The 23527-nt window shown below is 27.6% G+C and overlaps 1 protein-coding gene across 1 annotated transcript in view; it reads left to right on the top strand.

Annotated features, from left to right (window-relative positions):
- LOC103573800 (uncharacterized) overlaps positions 1 to 23527 on the top strand; it is a 123040-nt gene that overhangs the window by 69979 nt on the left and 29534 nt on the right. Inside the window, exon 3 of the mRNA XM_053739259.1 lies at positions 9704 to 9755. The gene's annotated coding sequence lies outside the window, so the exon portion shown is untranslated. The remainder of the gene's footprint in view (positions 1 to 9703; positions 9756 to 23527) is intronic.

Genomic DNA, 23527 nt, shown 5'->3' on the forward strand with positions numbered 1-23527 from the left:
CAACTATTTACGTTGAGTAACCCCATAAAGGGTGAAATATAATTGGGAATTAGTGAGACAATAGAAGTATTGTATGAGCCTTCTTTTTAATCGTTGCTATTATTTTTAATTTGCTTAGTTTTTTTTTTTTTTTTGTATACAGCAAATATTTGGTTCAAATTTTCAAATATATTTGTCATAAATAAATAATTTTTTTTTTAACAAATACCATTTAATGAGTTTTGAATAATGAGAACTGTTAAATATCAAGTTTAATTATCATTTCGTAGTCATAACATGAATTACTTACTGTTTTTTATTGCCTGCGTTGAAACTATAGTAGTTTCAGTGTCTGTTTATTTAGTCAAAACAAACTAATTTCAGATTCATATAAATTAGTGGGTTTAAAATAGTCAAATTCTTTTCTAAGAATAAAGACACTTTTTTTCCTGTATTCATTTCTAACTTCATTTTCATTCTACTAAAATCATATTTGTTTACTGAAAACTTAAAACTGACGACATGTCGTTTTACGCAACCCCATTAACTTCGAATTTGGACAGAAACTGTCGATTTTGAATTTTCTTGTAACGATTGATCTAAAACATTGAAACTCGAAGGCGCAATGTAAAGCAATTATAAAAAAGCCTAGCGTGTGCCTCATAATGAACAAGACTTCAGACGAGTGGTATATTCGACGCCACGCGGCTCACGAGATCAACCGCATCAACTCATATCTGAAGCCGCTTCATTTCATCCCTCGCCACACACTATACTATTGAAAGTAATTAACGTAAATTAATATTATTAATGGTAAAAGTAAAAAAGGGCATTTGCTACATAAAAAAACAACCACCAAATAATTAAGTCCCGCTTTCCGTCACTTCTCTCAAAATTATTTTTTTGTCTTGAAGACTTGTTTGTAAAAAATTAAACTTCGTAAGACTTCATAATATTTTAGAGTTAATTTAATTGTTTTCAATTGCTGCAAAAATGATGCGTCAGATCGACTAATTTGGTCTGGAGATAATGATTATTCATATAAATACACTGGTGTACATACTTACATTAATTCACGCTATTGAGAAAAAAGTTTGCCCTGCGAACAAAGCCGTCGTTGGTTGATATGGAAGACGGTTGGCATTTTGATACAGCGAGCAAAATGAATAGATTCTCTGAGAGTCACGCTGTGTTTGAAATTAAGGGTTATTTCTTTGATGACGGCGTAGTTGTGACATCTGAACTACTGTCTATGATTTTAATCTATTCCGATATTCACTCTACAAAACTTCAGTGGTTGGTCTAACATTATTTCAAGTTGAGTAAATTTATCAATGTTGGAATAAACCAAGTAATTTAATTATTTCAACGTCTTATAAAATTCATTAAAGAAAAAAGTTATCGAGTTATATAACTAAATTATTAGAGAAAATCGTAACACAAACTGGATCCAATGAAATTTGGTTGAGCTGATAATCTAATGATTATCTCAACGATTATATTTCTGTTTCAATATAATTTATCAGTCAAGTTAAAATATTTAGAACTTTGAGTTAAATAAATATATACTTGGTGTAAAAAAAATGTATACTTTGTACTGAAAATACGGGTCTCATTGTCAACTAGGGCTGAACTTCTGATTACAGAGTTGGATCTTTGAGAAAGAAATTTCAGTTTTTTTGAATCGATAAAATAAAATTTGCTTGGAACAGATTTTTTAGATCAATTAGTTTCCCAACAACTAGAAGACGTCATTGGCAGCTATTTCTTTTTTTCTGTTTCGATGTTGTGTTGAAAATAATAAGAACTCAAATTTTTGTAGATCGGATCAAAAATAACTTTTGAATTCTTTTAGAGGAGAAGAATGCAATAATTGTGTAGGTGTAACTTATAAAATTTTAATAAAATATAATTTCTAAGTATAGCAGTAGTATAACTGGGGTTGAAACTTTTCTATAATTACATATACTATAGAATGTAATGAATTTATTCTATGTTAACTTTAATTTAATATAAAAGTACTTTTTATTTAAGTTTTATTAAATTTTTTTCTATTGGTCGTGTAGGTATCACACTACAATCACGTAAAGTGGATATAAGCGAATCAATAGACTATAAATTAACATCTATTCCTGTATTTTTACTTCCTGATTTATTATAGTCACGAATACATTTAAAACCTTTTTTCTTCACCAGAAAATTTTAACTATCGAGTTTTGAAACTCCACCTGATTGACAGAAAACCGCAAATCAATAAATCAACCCAATGACAAAACAAGAAAAAATATATATATATATATAAATCCCAATGAATAATATAAAAAAATACATTGAAAATTTTATATATATATATATATATATATATATATATATATATATATACGTCTAGTCGCGAATTTAAACGTCAGTTTATTGAAAGTAACGACTTCATCCAATAGTGCTTCCAATGGTACTCGATTGGTTTTACGTCACTATCTAATTTTTCTCCATATTATTTAAAGTATTTATTTATTTATTTTTTTTTTTGTAGTTTTGTTTTGTTGTCAAATAATAAGCAATAGTTTTAATAATTCTATTCTAAATCCGTTCTATAATAGTAATATTATAAAAACTTTATAATTATAATGAGAAACATTTAACGATGCTCGAGTACTATAACAATTATTTTAACAGTTTTTCGAGCAAATTTGTTATTTTTCATGCTGATAAACTGTTAATATTTACAATCTATTTTCACTAAGTAATAAAATTTATATCTTCTGTTTTCTTACAGAAACAATTAAGAGTATTTTGTATAAATTAAATTTAGTAATTCGATAACATAAAGAAAATATAGAAAAATAACAATGACATTGTTAACATATATCATCAGGAAAATTCGTAAAAATTTTTTTTTATAATTTATGTAATATTTGATCCATGAAAATATTCTTAAACTTTGTGTATATTTAAATTATCTGCGAACTACGCAGGAACTTCATTAGAGCACATCACACTTTGATTTTAAGCACAAATAGTTTAGAGAATCACAAGCAGGATGCAATTTCAAAGTTTCCAGACGCCAGGAGCATCATCATAGTGCATAGCAGTATTGTGGAGAAAATACAATGAGAAAACTATGCACGTAAATACGTGAAAACCTATCACTAAAGCATTATTGACTGCGTGAAGGAATTGATTTTCATAGCTATAGTTTGTACGAAAGGACACCAACGGAAATCCTATATGCTAACACAGAATGCAGAGAGACTTTGCGTAATATATTGTACGCAATGAAAATTTCAAATCCATGTAAGGATCATGTAATTCTCATAATAAACCTCCCATTTTATTTTAATGCAACCTAACGTAAGCTGTTGGCACATTTCATTATGTATTACTTTTTTTTTTATTAAAATAAGTGTTACAACTCTTGAGTACACTATTTCGCTTAGATTCTTTATATTCTTTACAAATCAAATTACGTTAGAAAGAAAAATTTCATTTTATAATCGACTCAGAAATGAATATTTATAAGATAGCAGAGAAATGTCAGTTTGAAAAATGATCAACTGTTTTAACGCGAAAGTGGATGTACGATATGAGAAAAACTTAATTTCCTCAGGATTTACATGATGTTACCTTAAGGCTTTGAATTGTTTCTGTAAAAGTTTCTTCAGAGGCTTGTCAAAAAAAAAATATAGAATATAACAATCCGAAAAGCAGATTTTATTTTGAGAAAACTAATAAGATATGAAATGAAAGAAAATTTTTTCATTAAACTTTATTCAAAGAACAAGGTAAACTTGAACTAAATTTTGTCAATTTATTTTGCAAATTCATTCCCCGTTTACTCCGAAAATTTTCTACAACGTAGACAAAAATCCATTAATAATCATTTTGATAATGGACTAGTTGAAATTTGAAGGCCTCCAAGTGAACAAATAAAAAAAACCATAGTAAGACAACAAAAGGCTAGATAAGACCTTAGAGTCTAGTGTTGTTAAAGTGGTATTTACAAGTGCTTAGAGAAATAGAAATAAAAAAAAAAGAGATGTAAAGGTAAATTAAATAAGCAGCCTGGTTTGATGTGAACAAGAACCAAAACTGGTATACTGCATAGAAGGTAGATAGTCCCCTCCAGGCTCACTGAGGTCTGCACTATAAATCATTCTTGCTTACGAATGCTTCGCTGATGGCAGCTACACAGACCTATAAGGTTTTAGACTGTAGTTTTCAAGTGATCATCCAGCCATTCATTCTTCAATAATAAGCTCACGCGATCGTCTATTGATTATCAACTAAATTCCTTGGTTAAATGACTGATCAGTAAATGTAGACACATTCATCAGTTACTACTATCGCTTTTTATACTTCATATTCCATGGGTTTTTTTATTACGTAAGTAAATTGAAGTTATTCTTTTTCAGTTTTATATGTAAAATATAATTTTTCTTCATGTAAATTACTTACAAAAAAATTTAATTTAACCAAATTCATTTAAAATCCAGAAATTTTTTTGTTTTTTACCTTTTTTAGGGGGTACCCCATTTTACCCACAAAAGTAACAAACTTTTTGTCAACGGTAACTGAAAATTTTTTCTATTTACTTCGAAAATCATTAAAAAAAATTTTTAAATAATCCGTTTTGCCCCTCCCGGCCCTATAATTTGATTAAAATTAAAATTTAAATATCTCCACCATACCCATACTTTAATTTCGATTTATCGATATAAATAGCCAATTCTAAAATTGAACAGACGATCGTAATTTCTCGAAGCTTTCTATTTTTTTCAATTTGAATTAGTTTTTATGAAGAAAAGAAAAATTTTTAATAAACAATAAATTTATCTAAAAATAGTCGCAAACGATAACATTTTCTCATAAGCTAGTAAATAGTATTATATACAAGTCTTTTTTTTAATTTTTTCCTATGCATATTTGCTTACACCAGATTTTGCATACCAGTACATTAAATATAGTGCATATCATCAGCTTTTTCTTTTTTCTTGCTGATTAAACGAATTTCGCTTGGCGATATTTATTTAATGCAGAAGCATTTTTATGCATGTAAGTATAAAAAAGATCATTTTAAAATCTATGCTACAAAGTTTATCAAAGAAACGAGAGAGTTAACTTTCTGGGTACAATAAATCTGTTAGTTGTTTCTAAAATAGCCACGGCTGCCAAGAAGAAGAAAAAACATCTACTTTATACTAAAAGTAGACTAAAAAAAACTACATATACCCTATCGCTTTTTTGTTTTTTATTTTGAGAGCGAGGATTTTTCTTAAATATGTTATTAAGTAAAAGAAATAAAAAGCGTATAATTTTTGCATTATTATTAGTAAATATAAAGTTTTAAAGACTATAATATAAAAGTATCTTTTTATAAAAAATTTTTTATCTTATTGCCCTATAATAAAATATTTTTTAAAAATAATTATCAAATTATCATAAACCTATTATAATCGAGGCAAGAGAACTATTAGTAGCATCCACCAAATAATGATTAATCGGTTACTCTACCGGGAGATCGCACAACGATAACGAATTCCATTTGCCCAACCGCCATCTTGCCTTCCGGAAACCACATCCGTTCGGCGGTAGGAAATCGACAACGAATTATTGAAGTCTCCAGGACTTCCTTGAGCTTTTTGATTAATGCCCAATGCACGCATTTTCATCAAAAACATCACTGAATTTATTTTTAGCTTTCCACTTTTTTTTTCTTTATTAAAAGAAGATTAAGATAAAAATATATGATCCGTGTAAAAAAAAAAAGCATATATATCATATGAATATTTTTTTTCATTATTTAATATTAGTTTTTATAGCAATTTACATCCATGCTTTGATGGTTTAAAAGTTTTTTTTTAGTAAAATTTATTGATGCAAAACCCGAAAACCGTGAAATTATAAATGAGTCTATCGCAAAATTCTATTTGATGCTCTAATAGTATTGGTGAAAATCTAAACAACGAAAAAAAAAACCATAATCCTGATATACGTTTTTTTAAAAAAAAGTTCCAAGATATATGAAATGTATGTTGAAAATTTTTCATAACTAGAAATCACAAGATTTATTTTTCTTTGAGAAGAAGTAATGAAAGAAAAAAACCTTTGACGATTCTATATGTATATATATATATATATGTATATATATGTATTGCATATATTGGTGATAAGATTGCGCCTTAGGTGACTAGTAGATCTAAAAAGACAGCAAGAATATATACGAAAAGAAAGAGAATTTAAGATATCAAGAAAGAAAAATAAAGACGTTGAGATTCAACAGCATTCAACAGTCTCTCAAACCGATACGTCACGTATACATTTTCTCACCGTTGAAAATCCGCATTTTTGTACTTTACATGCCTATAAGGTGTAACGTATACGCGCTTTGCATATTTTTCAATGGCTTGCTATATGCCATGAAATATTTTGCCAACTCGACAACGAGACGCCAAGTTAATGTCCGAGTTCACTGATCCGAAATTATATGACGACCATTTATATATATGTATATATATATATATAAAAATTAAAATTAAAATTTTATGAAAATAAAAAATGTTTCACAGGTTCATCTGATTTTATTTTCATTTGCAGTTTGAATAATTATTGCCATGTCTCATATCAAAATATAAAAAATAAAATTGAATCGTTTATAGCATGACTGTCTTTCAGAAATGAACTCAATAATTTCTAAACAGAATTTAATACAGAAAGGAGTGAAATAAACCAAACAAAAAATAAAAAAAAAAAAGAAACGTAAATTGGCAAGGTTCAGATGTAAAAAATGAGTTTTACGTTCGATTGTTGGAATTGCCACAAAGTTTGTAAGAACAAAAGGGACTAAAGGTATATATGGTACATGTACAATTTGGCTAGGTTTCAACACCCAAAGAGCTATACAAATATACAACCGAGTTAGTACTCGTTATATTTCAGTTGGTACCCTACATATATTGTAACAGCTAAAATATATATGTAGTATATTACAATGACGTCAAACGTCAATGAGTTGCTGCGCATTCTCTGTCTGTAATTGAGAGAAACGGTATGAACCTCGCGAGACTCTATTTCGGCTTGATTAGATGCGTTCAACCATGGTCTATTGAACTTCAATAAGCGACATTTACGGTCTATTGTGGAATCAATCGGCTGGACTCCGGAGCCGTCCAAAGTACATCTAACTTTGAATTTAAGTAATTTCTAATCTCCATTACTGTAAACGCATTTTAATTGATACTCTGTTGTAATACGATCTATTATATAAACCTATACTCACATCATAAGTTCAATTCTACCCTCAGTGGTAAAGAAAAAATATTCCATTTCAATTAATCATTTAATCTGTTTTAACATTCCCAATCATATATTCTATTCAGCGCTAGAAGCACTTTATTGTGTTGATTCAAAATTTTACGGCGTATATTATACATCAAACTTTTTTATACATAACGGAATCCAAATTGTATTTTAGAGCATTAAAGAGACGAACATGAAACGGTTGTCTGTTAAAAGTTTTTCGAGCTAAAAAATACTCTTTATAGTACTTATATTACATTTTCGAGCTCTTCAAGAATTATTTCAAATCGATTCATTTGAACGAAGGTACACGGAGAGAAAATTATGGTAACAGTTACAATATATTATTGAAATGGTTCCCATACTGCATGGTAACCGGTTTTTTTGAAATGTTGATTATAGAAACGGCACCCATATATATTATAGTAATCATTCCTATAATTATGGGTATAATTCCCATATGGTATCGGAATAGTTCCTATGGAATCATGGTAATCTTTACCATGTAACCATTACCATAATATGATGGTTATGTTTACAATAATATTATAGGAATAGTTACCATAATATATAGGGCTTATTCCCATAGACACTTAGGAATTATTACAATGTGGTTATAGGATCGGTTACTATTTGCTTGTGGGAACTATTCCTATGAGTATGGTAATCATTACCATGATTATTTCACATGCGATATGGACACCGTTACCATAATGATAGGGATTGTTCCCATACTTATGGAAACTTTTCCCAGAAAGTATGGGTCTATATCCCATAATCCCAAGTAATCATTACCATAACGGTATGGGATAATATTTCATAAACGTACTAGGAACAGTTACCATAATTTTCTCTCCGTGTATAATACAAAAAAACTTTACACACCCACATCTACAAAATTACGTTCACTTGAAAATCATTAGAAATGATTATTTGGTCGTTGAAATAATGATATCGTTTAAAAAAATTTACTGAAGTTAATAACTTTTTTTATTCTTTTAAGTATTTAATTTTCTGAGTTGGTATAAAAATAACCTGAGAAATAAAAAAATATAAATCTCAAAATATTAAATGTCTGTAAAGCTGTTTTGTAGAAATTGACTGCTTTTTCCAGTCTTTGTATTATGTAAATCATAATTAACAAGTCATATTAAGTAAACGCTTCCATTATATTATGCGAGAACACAATTTTATGAATTTATATCCATATATTTTGAATAATTAAAACAGACAAGCAGTCTTTGCATTGCATCTTTTGTTTAATAAAATTAGTTACACTCGAATGATGCTTTTATATAGGCATTCACTAAAAAAAATGACTAATGCTACGTCAACAATTTTTGATTTTAATTATGGCTTCCATATAAACGCATGAGATAATAATGATAAAAAAATAAAGACCAAAAATGAAATTCATTGTATCTGTGTTATTATTATATATGTGAATGAGTTGTCCGAGCTTTACGTCTCTCTTCTCAACTGTTTTATTTTGTGTTCGCACGCGTACAAAGCGGGTATTGAGCGATAGCGATACTTCGCGTGACGACATGACTTGTCGACAAAAGGTGAAGGGTGGAAACCAGCATAGAACAAAAGAAGGGAGTTCGTACAAAATCAGTGATACGATCCCCCAAGATTGGCTCAGCTTCAAAGGAGACAACAAAAAACCACAACTATTCTGATAACTCACCGAAAATAGGTAGCTCTGATGAGTTCTTTTTGACTTTTGTTTTCGAGTTTTTTCATTTCAGTTTTGTTCTGATCAAGTTATGATTGACTTCTTCGTAAAAATAATACAGAATTTATACAGCATAACAATATGAAAACAATTGGCTCTAAAATATAAGAACTTTTTAAGTAATTAGAAAAAAAGTATCATTAAAAGCATTAAGTTATTCCGTTGTCCCTTTAACTTTAAAATATTTCAAAGAAGAAAAAAACAAAAGATACTAAACGATAAAATTAGCGCGATTTCCGACAAAAAGAAGATATAACAAAAGCGACACAGACGCTCTGGAAATAAGCATCTGGAATTTCAGTTGATACTAGTATAGCGTCTCACTTGATCTCGTTTTGTCGTATTTTTTTTTTCTTTTTATTTTCCTTTCTCTTGTAACTTAGCTGCTAATAAGTTAACCGGTGACAGCAAGCTCGTCTTATTCATTTCCTTCATTGGTTGAAAATGCGAAATATTTACTAATTTATCGCTACTGGACACATGGAGCATAAAATTTTTGATATAATTTAAGTTAATAGTAAAAATCCTAAAGTTTTTTTTTAGTATATATTATTAATCTAAACTTATATTATTTCCGTGTCTTCCGAATAATTTTGATAAAATTTTTAAAAGTTTCCATTGTCATTTATATTTTTTAACATGATGACGTTACCATTCCTTAAAATGTAATTTATTTTTTTCTTTGTATTTCAGATTGAGGAAATGAATCGTTACATACAAAGGAAGAAGGCGTAATACAGCAAAGGTAAATTGTGACATAATGATAGCTTTAATGCATATAAAATAACTCAAATAGATATTTAATAGCCTATATGACTATGATTATCTGGCCTTCATTTCAAATTGACTTCGCTTACTATTTTAATTTGCACTTCTAAAAAAAGTTATCTTTAAACAGTAATTAAAGAACTCTTGAAGTATAACAAACGTATACATATCATTAAAAAGAAAAATGACCGCCTTTTGTAGTAGATTCATTAAAATCTGGCTATTACATTCGTCTTCATGGTGAATTTTTCTAAGAACGTTGCCAACACCTATGATAATTAGTCGAGTAATAGGTTCCAAAAATACCATTAGTTCGAAGGTTTATATATATACGTGTATATATATGGAATATAACGCACCTTGTGGCATCGATAGCATCTACAATGCTAAATTGATCTTAATGAAACTTGGCATGCTTATTTTTTGGTCGAAAATCCAGGTCAAGTTCAACGATAAGCCCAATCTGGTTTGAAAATTGTAGATGCTTAAAATTAATGAAATTTAAGTAAAAATCATCTCGTGTCAATTAATCTTCATATAACTTTTGAACCAAAAGCTATCAGCTCATTTCTGTAGAATGAATCTTGAAGCACATGCAATTAATTTAAATTTTCTTCATTTAACTAACCATTTCGATAGTTTTTTTTGAATAGTTTGATGGCTTTGAAATTTCCAAAAAATATCGTAAAAAAGTTTTTTGCGGTTTTTACTTTTAATATCTTCTGAATGATGCATTACGATTCAATTTCATTAATGGCGTGTTGCAGTTAATAAACTAAGCTTCAAATTACACTGTTGTGACTTCATTTAAAAATGTATATCCTTCATTAATTATCGCATTGTAAAAGCAACTATATGATTTGTTATGAATTATTGAGCCTTGTTGCCACAATTTCAAAAGGATTTGAACAAAACTTGGGACACATATTCTTTGGTTCAATGGCTTGATTGAATTAAAAAATAAGGCAAATTGGTCAATTTATTTAAAAGTTCTAGGTGTTTGAAATTTTCCAAATTTAGGAAAAAATCATCTGCTGAATAATAAACAACTTTGAAATAAAAACTTATAGCGCATTATCATTAAAGATATTACAAAGCTTTTGTTATTAACTTCAATTTCTGTTACTCAACTTGCCATTTGGATTATTTCTTTACATATTTTAATAGATCTGCAATTCATAAAAAATGTTTTGAAAAACTTGTTTTTAAATTAAGTTTTGTCGGAAAGCTTGAAAAATAATAAGTAAATAATGAGAAATCTGCTTCCACTTCAACTGCCGAATAGCCTTTTTCTATTATTTACATTGAACAAACTCCAAGCATTTTTTTAATTGAATATATACGAAATTCAATTTAAACGTTTTTGATTGGAATTACCATATTTTTTTCCGTTTTGCAATTGCTTTCAAAAGATTATATAAATTTAGTTATTCACTATACAATCACAAAAAGACTTCCTATCTACTTCCTTAAAATGAATCAGTAGAAAGTACTGACAATTAGTAAATATTCATTGAAGAATATAGTTCCAAGTATACCTGTGTTTCAATCTTGGAGATATATTTGGTGCAATGAATATCCACCAACTGGAAATAATTTTACTGGTTTATTTTAAGACAGTAATTAAATTGGAAGCAATTAATTCGAGTCGAAATGATTAATTTAAATTCAATTTTTAAAACTAATATTTTTCGACTAAATATAAATACGAGTCAAATATAATTTATTGAGTATAAAAATAACTGATAATTAAAACATTGCATGTTTTTTTAAAAAATAGCGTAACTTTCTACACGGGAAAAACAGAATATTAAAAATTAATAAATAATAGTAAAAAGTGGAATCTGTAATCAATAATTAGTACTATTATGTACTTAATGCAAAGTAGTTAACTAATTTTTGTAGATTCCTAAAAACTGCTACCAATTATTTCAAAAATCAAGTAGATATTATTACTTTTAGGTATTTAAATACGCGACTTATTAGTGAAAATTAGTTAACTTATGGCATACATCTATTAAAAAGTAATGATTAGTCAAATTAAGAATTGGTATCTTACACTGAAAAAAATAATCGGTAACGGTTACCGATTTTTTTTTCGGTAACAGCTATCGATTTCCAATCAGTAATCTCTACTGATTTTAATCAGTAACCGTTACCAAAAAATCGGTAATTTCTACTGATATTAAAATTACCGAAAAAAAAATTTTTGGGGCCTACAACTAAAGTATAAATGACATGTCAACAAGTTTTAATTTCATCCCAAGGTAATTAAAATTTTGATTATAATCAACAGAATATTAAACTAAGTGCCGAATGGCTACAAAATATAAATTATTTTTTTTTGATTAACGTACAAGGTACCAAATTCGACATGGAACTTATATTCTTAACTAAATCCATTTTATCATTGACGGTGACACGAAATGCGTGATAATGATTATCGAAATACATTGTTTTCAGTGAATACATGAGAAAAAGTATTTGATCATTAACATTGACCATGTCCACAATTTTACCAAATAATGTATCATTATTATCATAAATTTTAGTAATGACAACCATACTTTGTGAATATTTCTGGCTATGAAAAGTGATATGACTTTTTACTTTAATAAATAAAAATGACTTCTTTTAAGCCAAACAGCTAACAATTACTAATTTAAATTTGTAACTGTTCGTTTTTTTTTGTTTTCCCAAAAATATAATCAGCTGTCGCAATCGACAAAAACAATGTTTACAAAAATATACGGGAAATGTAAGTTATGTATAATTAGCTCCAAGTATTTGATATAACAGTTTTTTTCTTTATTCTGTAAAATAACATGCTTGTTAAGTAATTACCAATAAATTTCTTATTTTTTCTAGGTCAAGAAACTATTTTTTCGGTAAATGTAAATCGGTAAAGATTACCGATTCTTCGGTAATGATTACCGATTAAAATCAGTAGAGATTACGGATTGAAAATCGGTATCTGCTACCGAAAAAACTCGGTAACCTTTACCGATTATTTTTTTCAGTGTAGATACTAAGTTTTCCAGCCGAAAAGTTGAAAAAGTTAAAAAATTTTATTTTATAAATTCGATAGCACTGATCAGTTATTAGCTTTAAATATCATTTATTCATCATTATAAATTAATTTACAATATACATAAATCGAATAAGTTGTAAATAATAAAATGAAAAATTAGTATACTAGATACTGATTTTTTGTTCATAAAAATAACGAAAACTTTTAACTTTTATTTTATAAATTCTATCCCATTGACTAATAATTAATATAAAATGTTATTTATTCGTTATTATAAATTAGCTTATTATATACATAAATCGAACAAATGGAAAATTTTTTTAATTTTTCTATGTTTATTTAAATAGATATATATAACTGTAGATACCAATTTATCGATTCTTTTTTATACTAATTTTTATATACGAAATTACAAATTTTGCTCTTCTATGTGTATCAAATTTTAATATAAATAATAGCCATTTTGTAATATATAATGATTTTGGTTTGATATTAGTATACAAATAAACTAATTTTAAGTCAAAAATAAACTACAATCTATTAAAATTTCGAGCATCATTTTTTCCGTGTAAAGTTTTTATTATAATAAAAATTAATAACAGATTTAAATATAAATAATTATAATATTGTAATGAATGATGTGACGCAAATAATAAAAGGTTAAGTATATGTGTGAATTCTGGTTGTACATAACTATTGATGGTGTTAGAAACACTTGACTACGAAGAATTTAGCAAGTATCTCTGTAGAGAATTTTGATTACGACATTCTTGCATCAGTTGAGAAAATGCCTTTGGTCACAAGAATATTGCTTGTACAGCAAACTTCAAACTTCAAGCCTTAAAGTTTTAAGTATATCGTGTTGTTGAATAATCATAAATTTCAATACTTTTTTCCCTTGAATATTAAATCGTTGATTATAATACAATCTATTATCGATTTTAAGATATTGATTTCTATATTTCATGAATTTTATTTACTATTTTTAGTTGGATTTTTGTCGTTAAAAAATGAAAACACTATGATAAAACTTTAGAAACATCACACATATTTTTTTTTTAATTAAAAAGGGAAGTTATTCATATTTATTTGATTCCTTTATTTCTGTCGTTCGTTTCATTGTATTTATATCTCAAACTTCACAGCTCTTACTTTGATCAGGGTAGAATTTCATATTTTCAAAAGAAAATTTATTCATCCAGCCACCAAGCTCGTGTTACTAAAAACAAACCTAGAAAAAATATAAAAGATCTAAAAGAAAAAAGTGTTTTATTGAAAAAGCTTAAAGGATATGTTTATCACACGGATTCAAAAATATGTGATTCAATTTTATGTAATTTTTTAATGAAAAGATAATCAATAAAGAGTCATAAAATAAATTGAATGTATTTTATTGATCTTGTGAAAGCACGTTATATTATATTCTGATGCTTTTGATGAAATACTACAGTATTACAATATTTGTAATATTGAATTAAATAACTGTCCCATCGCTTTTCGTAAACCGTAACGTGCTATATATTATAAATCATTGAATAGCTATAAACCGGATATTAACGCGAATTTATATTATTAATTTAAACGTGATTTGTAGTGTGCGATTGTATAATTAAGGTACGAGTAGAAATTTTAAAAAACTGACTACTTAATATATATTTAGATTTCGAAAAAATTTCTTTTAGAAGTTTCCATTAATTTTTATAATTACTCATGAAAAAAAAGTTCCGCTACATGCATTGGAGTATAACATAGAGAAAATTAAAAACTCTAGTAAATTTAGTCGCGATCTAAAAGAATCTGTTCTATATAGATATAGTAGAAACGAAAAGAGAAGAAAAAGATAATGCTATATATATATATATATATATATATATATATATATATATACTCAATCAAAGAGTGCTCTGTACAAATTTAAAAATTCAATAGTACAAGATAAACACTTTTAAAAAACTTTTATGCAGGTTAAATAATTTCTTTGTTCAAAGAGAATAAAATCCTTACTTCGTTAAATTCTTTTAACCAAAAAAATAAAAAAATTTCTTTTTAATCTATGAACATTAGAATATATTAAAAAAATATATATATATAATAAAATGAAATTTTATATAAATGGAGAAAACGTTTTACCGAAATGGTAAAATGAAAAATTTGCGATCTACTCCAGTTCCTTCAAGTATCATCGTTCCCCTTTTTCACATGAAGCACGATATACAAAGAGAGCACAACGATATTCAAAAAGATGCTGCTATAAATGCATATCGAGACCTTTCGCAAGCAATCCGATCGTGCAAGATGCTATTCTATTCCGTGTCGTTCCACTTTTACAATAAGCTATATATAGAAACACTGAATATTATATTATAGTTATAAAATATGTGGTATGAAATATATTTAATTATAATAAAATCTGTACAATTCAATAAAGTCCGATTTTATAAAACGCATTATTTGACTACAACATACATTCAAATGATATCATAATCGCTAATACATTTGTAAAACTATATGATAAAATAACGATTTACTTGCACGTAAATTAACTTTTGTGAAAGTCAGCAACCGTTTCTGTGAACACAAGGGTTATAGCATTAGATATTATATTTACTTCATATAAAATTAATGCTAGTTTAGCAGTAACTTTGTATACTTTAATCGTAATTTAACGCAAAATTTTCTTTTCTTATATAAATGTTAAAGATTAATACAAAAAGTGGTTTTAATTGGAAAAAGATATCCTACGTTAAATTAATTCTATTTTATGAGTTAACTTTTGTTTGAATTCCTAAAAAAATTAGTGAGACTTTATGATTCTATAAAATGTTATACGAGTATGAAAAAAAAAAAAAAAAAAATTATTTGGAAATGACAATTTCTATGAGTACACAAAAATAAAAATAGCTATTTTATTTTTATTTACAGAAAAAGTTTCTATGTTGAGAAAAATCCGTGTGTTAACATGGGGATAATCCACATGTAAAAATCGAAAAAATACTTATATTTTGTGAACAAATTTTTTTTATGTTAGCAGGGATTTTTACTATAGAATGATCCCTATTATAACCTGGAAAAAATTCGTTTACTAACATAGAAATTATTACTTTCTGAATATAATGATAATTTCTATGCTATTTTAAGAATTGTTCATATGTTGCCTATCGAAAGTTCTTATGTAAATAAAATTAAAAGTAAAATTTTTAATTTTTTTTTTTGCTTTTACGTCCACTGAGAGAAAAAACTAGTTTTCTGAACTATGAAAAACATAGTTCAATGAAGCCTCCACTATTACCTTCAGTTCAGATAACTAATATATAGTTGTAAAATGTACGATGATATCATAGTTGTTTTAACTGTTTTATCGTTCAATGAACAATGATAATAGCGAACGTAACTAAGTCAAAAATGCTATTCTTATTACAAAAAAATAATAAAAAAAAATCCTTAATTATATTCGTCGACGACTTAAATGATGCTAAATTAATGAAATTATAATCGGACAATTGCTAAAACATTTTTGACTCTGCTGAGTTATAAGTTCTGAGAAAAATATGAAATAGTTAGCACAACAAAACAAATGCTTAGTTAAAACTACTACTTTCAGATAGTTTCAGGCACTATGATATAGTTCAAGAAACTAGAAGTATTAGTTAAGATGACTATTTTTTCATTCCCATGCCTTTCAAGTTACCACAACCATGCACTTTTCTCTCAGTGTAAATATATGTTTAAACCTATTATTAAACCAAGGATATTTCGGTTTTTCTACTGGATTGCAAAAAAAAATTCTTGGACCAAAAAAATAAGTAAAGATATCCTTTTTTTTCTCTATTGGAATGATATCTGTGTAAACATAAGAATTTTTACCATGTAACATAGGAATATTTCTTTTCTCAACATTCGGAAATTTCTTTTGCCGATATGGGAAAAATAACCATTTTTTCACCGTGTCGAAAAATTCTAAAGATTGCAGTGAAAACAATGAATATTATATAACAATTTCTAACAAATATTTACAGGATTGTTATACATTCACTAAATAACAAAACTTAGATAGTTAAATGAATTTTATTGGCTAATGAGAAACGTTAAAACGATTCAGGCCATTTGAAATATTACCTTGTCGCAAATCTCAAAACATCTAGCGATGTCGTATATACGTGTAACTGCTTGTAACAATTTACTAGGCGATCGAAGATTGACCTCCTTTGTTGACACACCCGCCGGTACTCTATCCCTCACTGGCGATTGATCTACAACTTCCCTTGGGGTACAAAAACCAAGTTCCAGAAGCTCCACAGAACAGCCGGTATTATTTTCAGAATTTGATGAATTCGCATTGATCTTTGAATAAATATTAACGACATTAACGTTAGTTGAGTCCAATGATTCAAGGTTGTGATCAATAAACAGAAATCAAAGAGCATTTCTCAAACTGATCGGACAAACGGAACATACGAGGAAACACAAATAGTGGGCGGCAAGTCCACCATTGATACTAGATCACTCGGTAACCACTCATCTATTTGTACTTGATTCGTGTTACGATTGCGTTCGATATGTTGACTTACTTGAGTACCAATGACAGTGATGGCATAAGACCAAATTACAATAATTTTTAATGACCTAAGCATTATTTAACTTCATTTAGCTTTCAGTGTAAAATTTTACTCTGTACAATTAATTCAAATAATTCAAATATTCAATCTGAACACTATCAATATTAGCTTGAAACAAATGTAAAAAATATTTGAAATAACGTTTTTATACAAATTAGTTGTCTGGATTTAAAATTGTATGGTATAAACCGTTAATATTTTCTATCGGTAAAATTTTGCATTCATGTTGCTTTTATACATACCTGATACGTTCACAGTAAAAATAGAATTTACCGGCTATAGTAGTTATGCATTCTAGTAATCCAATAGTCTTTGTCAAATGAATTTACAGAAGAATAATTTCGCAATGAAGCCTTTATTAATTAGGAATAAAGTTCGTGCTTTGCAAACCGCTGTCTATAACAGAAATTCTACGTTTTATCATGCCTGTGTGGATTTGCATCGTGATCGTAGATTGACCTCTTTTTTAAAAAGAGAAATTACTGTAGCAATGCTAGTATATGACTGTGGTTGGACGAGTAAGAGATGCCGGCAATTCTTTTGAGGTGACAAAATAAATTATCTATTCACCGTTATGGCTGATCTTAATATATATGTATGTCGTAGGTAAGGGAGCATAGCATAGTAAACTTTAGTAAAAACGCTCTATGTATTTAAAATGAATACTTTTTATAGTTTTCCGAGAAGCGAAAAAAGCTAACACTAAAAATACTTAAAAATAGATAAAAAATAAATAAATAAAATCACGAAGCAAGTGTTTGTAGGTTAAAACTATTTGGTGTTGATCGATGTTGAACTTTTTGTAGACTGCTCTTGCTAAAATATTTTTTATATGGCTAAGCTGATCTAAAATCAGAAAAATCTTCTCTTTGAGATTATAAAATTTTACTATAAGAACAAATACAAAAAAAATAAATAATAAAAAATATAACTTTAAAAAAATGATACTTCAAAGTGAGAGAGGAAAAATAAAGTAAAAAATTATAAAAACTGCAACTACAAAAGAAGCAGATAGCCTTTGAATAACCATAGTTCTACACTTTAGGGAACTGTACAGCTCTCACTAATTTACAAAGAGTTCAAAGAATGAATAAAATAATTATTATTATTTTTTTTTAATAAATCTCAAACAATGATGTGTATAAATATAGTTGAGAAGCTTAATTATAAAAGATGTATTATAATTATTATTTTTCAAAATTTAAAAATATTAAAAAACGATTAGGAATGGGGTACTAAAAATATATATATAATTAGAAAAATTGACGCTGGATAAATATAAAACGTAAAGAATATTTTATGATTTTGTTTTTATTATTTTTGTATTCTCTTGTTACGACGATAACTCCTTGCTTGACGGTAATAATACTCGATTGTAGAAACTTGAGCCGAAAGAATAAAGCTCACGAAAGTGAAAGATAAACGCTTGTGAGAGGAACGAGATTCCTTTAGCTCGATTCATCCATGCCGCGATAGCTGGTAAATAGATTCTGGACTTGAGTCATACTTAATACGATAGGTTGCTTCAACACGTTTTCCTTCTTTCTTATTGATCGTGTGCATTTTATTATAATATGACTGGAAAATTCATATTTAAAGATTTCTTTCGATTTACCTTAGAAACAAGTCAAGGCTCGAGGATTTAAGACTAAGAAACAGATACATTTAAGTACCAGAGAGAACGTGCTTCCATCGTGACTTAGAATTCTGCTGACTCCAGTAGTTCAATTGAGTCATCAATGACCTTTAGCGGTTGAGATTTTTATAAATTTTTTTCTATCGATTAATTTATCATGTTCGTTTTTAGTTCAAGGCCTATTTTACCATGGGATAATACGAATGATCGTATAAAAATATTTTTATGGGATAAACACGTGTATATAAAAATGATTTTTAAAAAAATTGGGATTAATATTTTTGACTCATTCTAACGAAGCAGAAGTTGAGCAGATGTTTCATGATTTTGAATATTTCAAAATTTTAAGAAAAAAATTCGTAAAAAATTAAAGTGATATTTAAAATGAACGTCTGTTTATTCAAGTATAATATAATTTCTTTCGAAAAATATTGACTGTGTCTAAAATAAATTTAACTCAAAAACTAAAGAAAAACATAATTCTCAAAAATGAAAGAAGTGTTATGTAATTAAAACTTCAAGCAACTTTTAATATTTATGGAAATGAAGTCAACTTTTGTAAAAAGAACTAATAAAGTAACTTAATCTTAATTAAAAATAAAATTATTTTGATTTAAAACAGGAGGTCACGGGTAAATTAAAAAAAAACTTCAAGACATAAATATACGTCTTTGATTATGATGTTTTAAGGTACCATCAATTAACTTAACTTGAGAAAAAAAAATTGACGAGTAACTTGAAGTGGAAAACATCGCGAATCAAAATTTGATGGAATAATTTAATTGCAGTCAATGGCATTTATTAATATAAATTATAAAATTGTGAATAAATTATAAAGTTTTTCAATAATCTCTATTGGTTTTGGTAAAGGCATACCTAAATGTGAGGCTTTGATCCTATTTTGGCCAATGAAACTACTTCTCTTACGGTTGATCTTAAATTTTTTTACCGTTTGTTTGTTTTGACAGGTTGATGATAGAATAAAAAATGTAAAAAAATAATGATTCGTAAGTAAGTCATGGAGAGTTGAAATCTAAAAAATACATACTAGTGAAGGACTATATCATAATCGATTAAAATAGTTAGAAATGCTTTCTGAGATCTCGAAATTTCTGATGAGAACTCAAATTTCGAAAATCGGATAAATTGATAGCTTCCTAATTTTTTTAAATTTACAATTTTTCAAGAGATAATAAAAAAAATTAAATTTGTTTAATAACTTTAATTAGTTTTTGGTAAAAGTATACTGTAAGCAAAATAAAATCAATTCTTTGTCACCTCAAAAAACAATATATCTAAATAATATCGAGAAAAACTATGCAAGACGATCAATTGGAATAGGATGACGGTATTATATTTTTTATTTTTCGGGTAGAACATATAAAGGTTATGCATTCAAAAACTTTGTAAATAGTAAGAAGACAAATTAAATTTTTCAAAATTTTAATTCTCTTTGAATATATATTTATGTACAGTCACATATCACAAAGTAATCAGTAAAAAGTTATAATTATAATGTTGCTGTTTCATGTATTAGAATCAGTACTCAAAAGACGACAAAATTTTTCGGTAACAATTCAATTATTGCATCGAAGATCTCAAATTATCCACGATCAAAAACTTTTTAAATCTTAAAAATATTAATAAGATTCGATTCTGATAATAGAGGTTATTAATAGCACAGTAAAAAACGAATCATCAAAGTGTAAAAAAAAGCGTGGGTTAAAATCCTGAGAGTCGAATTTTTAATACTTTTGTGTGTCAATATAACACACGGTATTTCCCTTGCTTGAACTGTCACAATCGATTGATTTTTTAACACACCAAAAGGTTATTTTATTTAAAAGTAAGCAGAGAGAAAAGTGCATGGTTGTGGTAACTAGAAAGGGATGGGAATGAAAAAATAGTCATCTTAACTAATATTTCTAGTTTCTTGCACAATATCATAGTGCCTGAAACTATTTGAAAGTAGTAGTTTTAACTAAGCATTTGTTTTGTTGTGCTAACTATTTAATATTTTTCTCAGAACTTATACTTCAGCAGAGTCACAAATGTTTCAGCAATTGTACGATTATAATTTCATTAATTTAGCATCATTTAAGTCGTCGACGAATATAATTAAGGATTTTTTTTGATTATTTTTTTGTAATAAGAATAGCATTTTTTACTTAGTTACTTTCGCTATTATCATTGTTCATTGAACTATAAAACAGTTAAAACAACTATGATATCATCGTTCATTTTACAACTATATATTAGTTATCTGAATTGAGGGTAATAGTGGAGGCTTCATTTAACTATGTTTTTCATAGTTCTGAAAACCAGTTTTTTCTCTCAGTGTAACACTTTTTATATGTTACTGTCAAATCAGCACACAAAATATCTTAAAAATAATGTTGACCATCACAAAAGAATTCTTGGAAAATTTGTTACTTTTGTCATATACGTGTATGTTATACTAATATATTAAGTGTTAAAAAATTTGTTTTACACACAATATGTGTTGATTTTGATGAATCCTTTTTTACTCTTCGAGAACTGCTTTCTGCAATATTTTTCATTATTTGCTCTTAAATAAACAGTTTTACAGACATAGTCATATTACTAAAAATTTGAATTTATTGAACATAAAATACAATACTGTTAAAATGATAAGAACTTACCTGAAAAATCCGAAATATTTTGAAGTTGCTCCTCTTATTGAACGTATTGGAGACTTTAGAACTAAAGACTATCTTATGATATATACCCTAAAACTGTTTAAGGATTTACTGAAAATATTGACTATGTAGTCTACCTTTATTTTAACTCAGTTCATTGACTTAATTCATCAAACTTATAATCAATGTAGTTAAGTTAGATAAATCCAGGCTCACTTAGTGGATTAATGCATAACTTTTGAAAAAAAAATCTTGTCGAACAAAATATTGTTCAAATCTCTCTATAATATGAGATATTCTTCTCAATTTGAATAAAGATAATACGCAAAAAAAATTTTTCAAGGAAATTCATGATCTTGCATATTTTTTATATTTCTCGGTCTCTCTTTTGGCGCAATGTCATCACAGAGAGATAGAGAGAACTGGGGTGGAGTCCGCGCGGTATCGATTACGGGGTAACTCTCCCCAAGTGCATTCGCTAGGACTCCCGGGTAATATCCCAGCCTGCAAGTTTTTTTTTTTTTTTTTTTTTTTTATCAAGTCGACCTCGCGTCCAAACTCGTGCTAGGAGTTAATATTGAACAGACAGCCCAAAGGGAGGAGTAAAGGTGCCAGTAAATTTACGAGAAATCTACGTGGGCTGGAAGAAGACATGAACGGGATGCCAGATATTCGGGATACAACCAAGTATCGATTGCGTGGACGATGCGCAGTTTAGACACTGATAGTTTTCTAGTGAGCTTTATCGTCTGGTCATTGTTAGAAACTTTATACTCATATTTCCACCGTAAATCATTTTTATCACATTTTAAAGAAACAAAAATTACATACTATATATATTTACGCTCTTACAATGCATCTAAACCGTGATTCAAGAACTAGATAAAGTTTACTACTGATATAAAAATTACTGTAAAACTGTCGCATTTGGATAAACAAAATTACTTTAGAAGAAAATTCATAATATTTTTTTTATCATGATCCAATTTTTTGGCTCTCTTTCAAATCTACTTATATAACAACTATTATATAGATCAGAAAAACTAAATTAATGGTGGAAAATATATTATCATAAAAGCATACGATTTCTGTTAGAAATGAACATGCCTTGTAAGTGATAAAAACATGGGATAGTTTCATAATTACTAAAAAGTTATTGATTGAAAAACAAAAACTTGAATTATACGTCTTCCTCGATCATGTAAAAAAGTTATTAATTTCATTTAATTTATTTTTCCCTTATTACGAAAGTCCCTACATGGTCAGCCTAAATCTTTTTTTGCCCATATCAATGATACTAAATCTATATTAAAAAAGATATATATGATGGATTATTTTGTGAAAATGATTAAGTAAAGATATGAAACAAGAAAAATTGTATCAGCGTCAGATTGTACTATTATCGTTTCTCTAGCTTTTTGATACTATATATATCCGTAATTTTGAATGGTATCAGTATAGGGTAGCAATATCCATTGGGATTCCCTAGTATCACTAACACGAAAGAGATAGAACATAAGTGTAATACTCATTGATGAAAAAAGCAAATTTTAGCGTTTATCCATTTCGTTTATTAAAGAATTATTACCATGTAGTTATTTTCTTTTTTACTTCCTGTTCTGAAAATAAATCTGTTTAAATAAATACTTTTAAAATATAACTATCGAGTATAACTCTGTGGACCAGATCTGTAACTTACCACTATCTACGACTTTTTGACACTCGAAGACAGTCGCAGTAAAAATCTTCTGTTAAATAATTACAGCCGACAAAATTTTTTAGGTTGCTTCAAAATGTTAATTTTAA

The sequence above is a fragment of the Microplitis demolitor genome, chromosome 5 (assembly GCF_026212275.2).
Source record: "Microplitis demolitor isolate Queensland-Clemson2020A chromosome 5, iyMicDemo2.1a, whole genome shotgun sequence".
Classification (NCBI taxonomy): Eukaryota; Metazoa; Arthropoda; class Insecta; order Hymenoptera; family Braconidae; genus Microplitis; species Microplitis demolitor.